This window comes from Salvelinus namaycush, chromosome 12 (assembly GCF_016432855.1).
Source record: "Salvelinus namaycush isolate Seneca chromosome 12, SaNama_1.0, whole genome shotgun sequence".
Classification (NCBI taxonomy): domain Eukaryota; kingdom Metazoa; phylum Chordata; class Actinopteri; order Salmoniformes; family Salmonidae; genus Salvelinus; species Salvelinus namaycush.
The window spans coordinates 47,550,481-47,560,784 of record NC_052318.1 but is presented as its reverse complement, the minus strand read 5'-3'; the positions used below and the strand labels follow the sequence as shown (position 1 = coordinate 47,560,784).

At 42.6% G+C, this 10,304-nt stretch overlaps 1 pseudogene; it reads left to right on the top strand.

Moving 5' to 3' along the window:
- The first annotated feature begins 2,556 nt into the window (after window positions 1-2,556).
- On the top strand, window positions 2,557-4,612 carry LOC120057356 (annotated as a pseudogene).
- The last annotated feature ends 5,692 nt before the right edge of the window (window positions 4,613-10,304 follow it).

The following is a 10,304-nucleotide window of genomic DNA, read 5'->3' as shown; positions in this document are numbered from 1 at the left end:
TGTAGGCTTATAGGCCTACATTGCTGATCTGCAGAATGAACAAGTCGTGCGCTTCCACACGGCCACCAGATTCAGCAGCATTTTTTTTTTGCAGATCACATAACTTATTACCTGCACATAAGAGTGGAAGTCTTTTCTGATGACATAGTTTAACTAATTTTGGGATGGAGCTTTCATGGCGAGGTGGGTGCTGTCTACTTCTCTGTTTGTGTTCGGGAATCCATTGATGGCAAAGAAATCCCTCTTGACTTCAACCTGTTGTGTGATGGTGTATGGAAACTGTATATTACAGTTCATTTTGCCAATGATTGCATCCAAAACATTGGCTCATCGAGAGATGTGATATGCCGATCGGGCAAGCTCCCGCTGAAAAGTGTCCATCGACAAAAACTTGAGGGTGGATAGAACTTTGATTTGAACTGGAAAGATATGTGTTTGCCTTTCTAAACTAGGTCTTAAATCCTCACAAATATCCTATAATATTGGTTTTGGGAAATGATATCTGATTGGCCAATCTCTACTTTCTGCAAAAAAGTCCCACCTGTCTCTAACAACGTGATCTCTGCGAAATGCAGTGTGTCAAATATTCCAACAGAGAAAGATCAGCCATCTCTCATTCGATTTCCCATTACTTCAGTCTTTCATAGTATTGCAACAGTGGTTTCACATTCATATGTACCTCTAATTTAACAAATGACTGTACTTTATGTGGATTATTATTGCAAAACAAATGCACTGATGTGGTCAAGTTATATATAGCCTGTCAAGATACAGTATATCTAGGAGATGTGTTTTTTTGGACACATATTTAACCCCTTATTTTTGTTGGCACAATACTACCTCCATACTTCCATTCATTGGTATGAATTACCTTCAGACCTGTGACACTTGTGTGGGTCGTAGAGCAAAATGGAGAACACCATAGTGTTCGTGAGAGTCTCACTTTTCCATGGGGTCATATTCGTTTGTATCTCAAATGGTCAGGATGCTACAGAGAGAAGGTGGCACATCAGCACTACCGACTTCAGACAAACCGTTCGGACGCTACAGACATTTTCGTGAGAAGACCGATTTTCGGGATGTCCCATGGTCTGACACACACCGCTGTAGCTCGGCCACCTTCCACCGCAGATGCTTAAAATGATGGATTAGACTGAAGGTTTTGATAGGGATTTTTTAAATTATGTTACTTAGATACAGTACTGTGACAAAGTATTTTCCCCTTTACATAGAATTTTCTCTACCCTTGCATATTTCTGATACTGAATATTATCAGATCTTCAACCAAAATATAATATTAGATACAATGAACAAACAAATAACACAACAATTTCATACTTATTTAATTTATTTCATAAACAATGTTATGCAACACCCAATGCCCCTGTGTGAAAAAGTAATTGCCCCCTTAGCACAACCAATTATTGAGACTATCTTTAGCTGCAATGACTCCAACCAACCGCTTCCTGTAGTTGTTGATCAGTCTCTCACGTCATTTGGACCACTCTTCCATCAACTGCTTTCACTCAGCCAAATTTGTGGGTTTTCAAGCATGAACTGCTCGTTTCAAGTACTGCCACAACATCTCAACTGGGATTATGTCTGGACTTTGACTAGGCCATTCCAAAACTTCAAATGTGTCGCTTTTTAGCCATTTTCATGTAGACTTGATTGTGAGGTTTGGATCATTGTCTTGCTGCATGCTCTTCAGTTTCAGCTCGAAGACGGATGGCCTGACATTGTCCTGTAGAAGTATTGTGGCCTGAAGCATGTGAGATATATTATATTGCATGTTGTAACCTATCCCCCATGCAGGCTTACAGAGAGAGAGCTCAAGGAGAGCAAACAAGACACTATGTGCTAATGGAATTGTTATATGCCCTGTTTTAACCGTTTGTGCTATTCAATTATTAGAATAAATCTACCGCAGTGGACTTTGGTAGCTAGACAAGTGTAAAGGTATGGTGCCAACCCCACTGCCAACACAACCAACCAATCTGCCAATCTAAGACAGTAAAAATGGCAATCGCTGCAGACTGTACAGTGTTGGTGTGGCTCCTTTGCTGTTTCTCATCCTTTCCTGTGTGGGAACCACTTGATGAGCACAGTTTTTGTTCCAACCTTACACTAACACCTGTTTCAAGTAGTCAAGGGTTAGTTAGTTGAAACAGGTGTGTATGTTAGTCTAGGGCTGGAACGAAGGTGTGCACACCCTCAAGGCCCCTAAGAATGAATTGTCAGCATGCAGCCCATTTTTACACACGTAGGCCACAGTAAACACACACACATGCACAAACACGCACACATATACATGCATGCGCACATACACAAACACAAACACACACACACACACCCTAACCAGCTTTGTTTCAGTGTCCCTGCCTCCTTATCATCTGGTTACCCATCAACCACATAACAAGCTCTTACCCATTAACACCGATACACACCACAGAACACAGTGCTACTATGGGCTAATGGCTAACCCATAAATACTACTCCCTTTTATGAGGAGAGAAACACACACACACACACCGGTAAACATGGCCGGTGTTCAGGCCACACCTAATCGGTTGGCCCTGATGTGTGATGTCATGGCTTAGGTGGGTCTGACCAAGCTGCAATAAAATATATCAAGATAAGAGTGGACAACTCCTCACCCGAAAGCAAACAGACAGAGATACACACACAGAGAACACACTGTGAGAAGCCTTCCTTCCTGGATACGGAGACAAGGGAGAGGTGAGCTGCTAAAGACTGAAGGAGAGAAGGAAATAGGACTGCATACAGAGGAGAAAGACAGTGTGAGGGGTAAAAGGTGAGAAATAGTAACAACGAAGAAGAGTGAGAGCGAAAGAAGGAAATAAGGCCGAAGTGAGAGTCTGGGACAGTGAAAGAGAAGAAGAAAATAAAGAGACTGAGAAAGGAGGGAAAGAGCCACAGCAGAAGAGTGAGTGACTGAGACTAAGAAAAGGAGAGTGAGAGAAAGAGGAGTGCCATCTTAATCCTAAGTGAGACTTAATTGTAGTGTGGTGCGATGGCATCGTTTGCTCTGGAGCTAGTGGGTGTGATCCTGTCAGTGCTGGGTTGGATACTGAGCATAGTGAGCTGTGCTCTGCCCATGTGGAGGGTCTCAGCCTTCATTGGAGCCAACATCGTCACAGCCCAGGTCTACTGGGAAGGTTTATGGATGAGCTGTGTGGTTCAGAGCACAGGCCAGATGCAGTGTAAGGTGTACGACTCCATGCTGGCCTTGCCCCAGGACCTGCAGGCTGCCAGAGCTCTCTCTGTGGTCACCATCATCCTGGGGGTCTTAGCTCTCCTCGTGGCGACCATCGGAGCCAAGTGTACCAACTGCATCGAGGAGGAGGGAGTGAAGGCCAAGGTGATGGTGTCCGCCGGAGCTGCCTTTATCCTGGCTTCGCTGGCCCAGCTGGTGCCTGTGTCCTGGTCAGCTCACACTATCATCCTGGAGTTCTACAACCCTATCATACCTTCGGCACAGAAGATGGAGATCGGGGCAGCGCTGTACCTGGGCTGGGCCCCGGCCGCATTGCTCTCTGCTGCAGCTGCCCTCCTCAGGAAGACAAACCAATGACAAGGTACTCAATCCCTCCCCAAAGCCGGATGGCGTATTCCGCTGCTCCAAGGTCCATGGCCCCCAGCTCCTACAACAGGAAAGACTATGTGTGAGAAAAGGAGGGGGGGGTGTTCAACATGTCTGTTTATTTGTGGGTTTCTTGAGAATATAACGGAGTGTTTCCAAAAGTTTGTTTAAATATACCAGGACCATGGGCAAATTCTTTTACTCATCCTCGCCTTCATGGAAAGGGAGATGTATCGAGCACAGGGTGGCCAAGATACAGTATATTATGACAACAATTATTACAAGATACAGTATATTATACTGTATCTTGACAACGCATGTCATTATATAATAGATATTCTGATAAATAAAACGTCATGGCAAGTTGACCCACAGCTGAACTTAATGTTTATATCATATTTATCAGAACTTTTTTTTAGTTCGCTCTTCTTCTTTGTAGTGGTTTGAATCACTCATTTCCAAATGTTATATGGCCATAGCCATAGCCTTTGGGTTTTGTACTGTTGTGAGAAGAAGAGGTAGGACGTTGCAAAGCTTGTATTGTATTGTAAATAACTGTTGTGTGTACCAAAGAGCAAGCACAGTTTGCAAAAAACAATTTTCTTCAATGGATAAATAGGTTATGTGTCCAATCGATCCAACAGATGTTATAACAAAGCAAGATACTTGCAGTAGGACTAGGAAAATATATAAATATATTTTATATGATACATAAATACCCCTGTGCAGGGTTACTGGGGCTCAACCAGTCTAGTCAACAAGGTGGCACTGTAGCCATAAACTATGAAGAACAACGAGCATTGACAACAGTGACATTGGGATGGGAGCAAATCTTCTCCCCGTAGAGTGGACCTGTTTTAAAAAACGACTCATATGGAAGTTTGGAATTTGAATCTGTTTTTGTTGTTGCGTTATGTTATCTTTTCACCATTCTTATTATAATTGACAGCCAATCTGGGCTCTGTTTATATTGTAAATTATTTTGAAATAAATAACCTTTCGATGGTATGTGTAAGTGTTACTACTGTACTGTAAATGGTGGACCTCTGTTTGCCTGACAATATTATGTTTTCAGTTTGATTCATAAATATCAGTGTACAGTTACGGCCAAACATATTGGAACCATTGCACTTTTCGTAAAAAAAATCCCTACAAACTTTTGGTCTCCACACCTTCTTATTGGATTTTCAACATTGCAGGACGAATTATATTCTTGTAAACTTAAAGTTACAATTTTAAAGTAGAAAATAAAGGCAAATAAAATTATTGGCACCCTGGAGCTATTACTTGGTTTGCAAATCCTTTGGCCAAGATAACTGCCAACAAATGCTTTCTTTGAACCATCAATACGCTTGCTGCACCTTTCTACTGGCAATTTGTCCCACTCTTCAGCAGTAAACTGCTCTAATTCTTCAATGTTTGAGGGGTGCCCACCACCAACTGCTCTTTTCCACTCTCACCATAGGTAATGGATGTGATTCAGATCTGGACTCGTCACTGGCCACTCCAGAACAGTCCAGCGTTTCTTCTTGAACCATTCCAGGTTGCTTTTTATGTGAGTTTGGGTTTGTTGTCCTACCAGAAGACCCACAACCTTCAAAAGAGACACAGTTTTTGGACACTGAGTTGAACATTGCACTCCAAAACACCTTGATAATATGCTAATTTCATGACATCTTGCGCACATTCAAGGCCCCAAGCCCCAAGTACCAGAGGCAGCAAAGCAACCTCACAGCATTATCGAACATCCCCCATAATTGATTGTATAGAGGGTGATCTTTTCTTTGAACACTTCTTTTGGTCGTTGGTAAACATAAGAACACCCCATTGCTGAAGGAGACACAAGAAAGCTTGATTCAAAAACCCACAAACACCGAAACAAGTAAAATTCTTGGGTAAATGTTATGTGGACCAATGAAACAAAATTAGAGCTCTTTGGCAATACAGATCAACGCTGTGTTTACTGATGACCAAATGAAGCATTCAAAGAAAAGAACACCCTCCCTGCAGTCAAAGATGGTAGAGGTTTGATAGTGCTGTGGGGTTGCTTTTCTGCCTCTGGTACTGGGGGCCTTGAATGTGCGCAAGGCATCATGAAATCAGCAGATTATCATGTGTTTTGTAGTCCAATGCTCAACCCAGTGTCTACAAACTGGGTCTCCATTGAAGGTTGTGGGTCTTCCAACAGGACAACGACCTCAAACACACATGAAAAAGCATCCAGGAATGTTTAAAGATGCACTATGCAAAAATCGCTCTGCCATTTCCTGGTTGCTAAAATTCTAATAGTTTGCCTAATTTCAGTTTATGTGACAAAACAAGCAAGTGTCTAACCGCTGTGAAATATAATTTCCAAAACCAAAAAGGTTGCATTTTCTGCAGTTTGAAGCTGGTGTACACAACCGAAAGTGAAAGACGCAAAAAACAAAATTAAGAAAGGGAAGCATAGAAATAGCACACATAGAACAGATATGCCTCTTGTTAGACTTACTTTCAATGAGAATGACAGGTCTACAACTCACATTTTTATGTGGATTTGGTCGGGTTACCCCAAAAAGTTATATATTTCAACTTTAAGAGATGCTGGACTGGGCCCAGATTCCCAATAGCGTCTTAAGTCTAAGTTCATCGTTACAAATTTCGTAGGAGCATCGTTAAAGCTGTTTCCCAAAAACACATGAATTAACGTTGCACTTGAAAACGCTAGTAATCTAACGCCTGCCTCAGACCACTCGTAGAACAGCTAAGTGTGTTGTTAGATGCTTTTTTGCCCTCCTGCGTCACTGTATACACAGAATATATCAGTTAAACATAGAATCACATGGTTTATCCATCTCTCTGTGACAGCCAATAAATTCAGTATAAAGTTTCCAATGTCTTTGCAATGGTTACAAACAAGCGACATAAAAAGACTCTTAAAATAAAAACCGAGATGGCTGCATTAAAATGTAAAAATAGTAGGCTAAAGGCATATTTCAATCATATTGAAATATATTTAATGTTCAATAAATGTAGTTATATTTTGCTACTAGTAGGCTACTGACTGTGATTTGTCTCAATATATTTAATGATGTGCAGCCTAACGTGTGCAGTCATGTGCAAAATTGAGTCAAGAGAGTCAACAAAAGTTAAAAATAAATAAAAAGTAACACAATAAAAAAACAATAACGAGGATATATACAGGGGGTACTGGTACCGAGTCAATGTGGGGGGTAAAGATTAGTCAAGGTAATTGGTACATGTAGGTAGGGGTAAAGTGACTATGCATAGATAATAAACAGCGAGTAGCAGCAGTGTAAAAACAAAGGGGAGGGGGTGTCAATGTAAATCGTCTGGGTGGCCATTTGATTAGCAGTCTATGGCTTGGAGGTAAAAGCAGTAAAGGAGCCTTTTGGTCCTAGACTTGGTGCTCCGGTAGCGCTTGCTGTTCGGTAGCAGAGAGAACAGTCTATGACTTGGGTGACTGGAGTATTTGACAATTTTTTGAGCCTTCCTCTGACACCACCTAGTATATACAGTGGGGCAAAAAAGTATTTAGTCACCCACCAATTGTGCAAGTTCTCCCACTTAAAAAGATGAGAGAGGCCTGTAATTTTCATCATAGGTACACTTCAACTATGACAGACAAAATGAGATTTTTTTTCTCCAGAAAATCACATTGTAGGAATTTTAATGAATTTATTTGCAAATTATGGTGGAAAATAAGTATTTGGTCAATAACAAAAGTTTATCTCTATACTTTGTTATATACCCTTTGTTGGCAATGACAGAGGTCAAACATTTTCTGTAAGTCTTCACAAGGTTTTCACACACTGTTGCTGGTATTTTGGCCCATTCCTCCATGCAGATCTCCTCTAGAGCAGTGATGTTTTGGGGCTGTTGCTGGGCAACACGGACTTTCAACTCCCTCCAAAGATTTTCTATGGGGTTGAGATCTGGAGACTGGCTAGGCCACTCCAGGACCTTGAAATGCTTCTTACGAAGCCACTCCTTCATTGCCCGGGCGGTGTGTTTGGGATCATTGTCATGCTGAAAGACCCAGCCACGTTTCATCTTCAATGCCCTTGCTGATGGAAGGAGGTTTTCACTCAAAATCTCACGATACATGGCCCCATTCATTCTTTCCTTTACACGGATCAGTCGTCCTGGTCCCTTTGCAGAAAAACAGCCCCAAAGCATGATGTTTCCACCCCCATGCTTCACAGTAGGTATGGTGTTCTTTGGATGCAACTCAGCATTCTTTGTCCTCCAAACACGACGAGTTGAGTTTTTACCAAAAAGTTCTATTTTGGTTTCATCTGACCATATGACATTCTCCCAATCTTCTTCTGGATCATCCAAATGCTCTCTAGCAAACTTCAGACGGGCCTGGACATGTACTGGCTTAAGCAGGGGGACACGTCTGGCACTGCAGAATTTGAGTCCCTGGCGGCGTAGTGTGTTACTGATGGTAGGCTTTGTTACTTTTGGTCCCAGCTCTCTGCAGGTCATTCACTAGGTCCCCCCGTGTGGTTCTGGGATTTTTGCTCACCGCTCTTGTGATCATTTTGACCCCACGGGGTGAGATCTTGCGTGGAGCCCCAGATCGAGGGAGATTATCAGTGGTCTTGTATGTCTTCCATTTCCTAATAATTGCTCCCACAGTTGATTTCTTCAAACCAAGCTGCTTACCTATTGCAGATTCAGTCTTCCCAGCCTGGTGCAGGTCTACAATTTTGTTTCTGGTGTCCTTTGACAGCTCTTTGGTCTTGGCCATAGTGGAGTTTGGAGTGTGACTGTTTGAGGTTGTGGACAGGTGTCTTTTATACTGATAACAAGTTCAAACAGGTGCCATTAATACAGGTAACGAGTGGAGGACAGAGGAGCCTCTTAAAGAAGAAGTTACAGGTCTGTGAGAGCCAGAAATCTTGCTTGTTTGTAGGTGACCAAATACTTATTTTCCACCATAATTTGCAAATAAATTCATAAAAAATCCTACAATGTGATTTTCTGGATTTTTTTTTCTCTTTTTGTCTGTCAGAGTTGAAGTGTACCTATGATGAAAATTACAGGCCTCTCTCATCTATTTAAGTGGGAGAACTTGCACAATTGGTGGCTGACTAAATACTTTTTTGCCCCACTGTAGGTCCTGGATGGCAGGAAGATTGGCCCCATTGATGTACTGGGCCGCATGCACTACCCTCTGTAGCTCCTTACGGTCAGATGCCGAGCAGTTGCTATACCAGGCGGTGATGCAACCAGTCAGGATTTTCTCGATTGGTGCAACTGTAGAACTGTTTGAGGATCTGAGGACCCATGCCAAATCTTTTCAGTCTCCTGAGGGGGAATAGGTTTTGTTGTGCCCTCTTAACGACTGTCTTGGTGTGCTTGGACTATGTTCGTTTTTTGGTGATGTGGACACCAAGGAACTTGAAGCTCTCAACCTGGTCCACTATAGCCCCGTTGATGAGAATGGGGGCGTGCTCGGTCCTCTTTTTCCTGTAACCCACAATCATCTCCTTTGTCTTGATCACGTTGAGGGAGAGGTTGTTGTCCTGGCACCACACGGCCATGTCTCTGACCTCCTCCCTATAGGCTGTCTCGTTGTTGTCGGTGATCAGGCCTACCGGTGTTGTGTCATCAGAAAATGTAATGATGGTGTTGGAGTCGTGCCTGGCCGTGCAGTCATGAGTGAACAGGGAGTACGGGAGGGGGCTGAGCACACACCCTTGAGGGGCCCCTGTGTTGAGGATCAGCGTGGCGGATGTGTTGTTACCTACCCTTACCACCTGGGGGCGGCCCATCAGGAAGTCCAGGATCCAGTTGAAGAGGGAGGTGTTTAGTCCCAGGGTCCTTAGCTTATTGATGAGCATTGAGGGCACTATGGTGTTGAACGCTTAGCTGTAGTCAATGCATTCTCATATACAGTTGAAGTTTACATACACCTTAGCCAAATACATTTAAACTCAGTTTTTCACAATTCCTGACATTTAATCCTAGTAAAAATTTGGATCACCACTTAATTTTAAGAATGTGAAATGTCAGAATAATAGTAGAGAGAATTATTTATTTCAGCTTTTTTTTTTCTTTCATCACATTCCCAGTGGGTCAGAAGTTTACATACACTCAATTAGTATTTGGTAGCATTGCCTTTAAATTGTTTAACTTGGGTCAAACGTTTCCGGTAGCCTTCCACAATCTTCCCACAATAAGTTGGGTGAATTTTGGTCCATTCCTCCTGACAGAGCTGGTGTAACTGAATCAGGTTTGTAGGCCTCCTTGCTCGCACACGGTTTTTCAGTTATGCCCACAAATATTCTATGGGATTGAGGTCAGGGCTTTGTAATGGCCACTCCAATACCTTGACTGTCCTTAAGCCATTTTGCCACAACTTTGGAAGTATGCTTGGGGTCATGAGCCATTTGCGACCAAGCTTTAGCTTCATGACTGATGTCTTGAGATGTTGCTTCAATATATCCAAATAATTATCCTCCCTCATGATGCCATCTATTTTGTGAAGTGCACCAGTCCCTCTTGCAACAAAGCACCCCCACATGATGCTGCCACCCCCGTGCTTCATGGTTGGGATGGTGTTCTTCGGCTTGCAAGCCTCCCCCTTTTTCCTCCAAACATAACGATGGTCATTATGGCCAAACAGTTGTATTTTTATTTCATCAGACCAGAGGACATTTCTCCAAATAGTACGATCGTTGTCCCCATG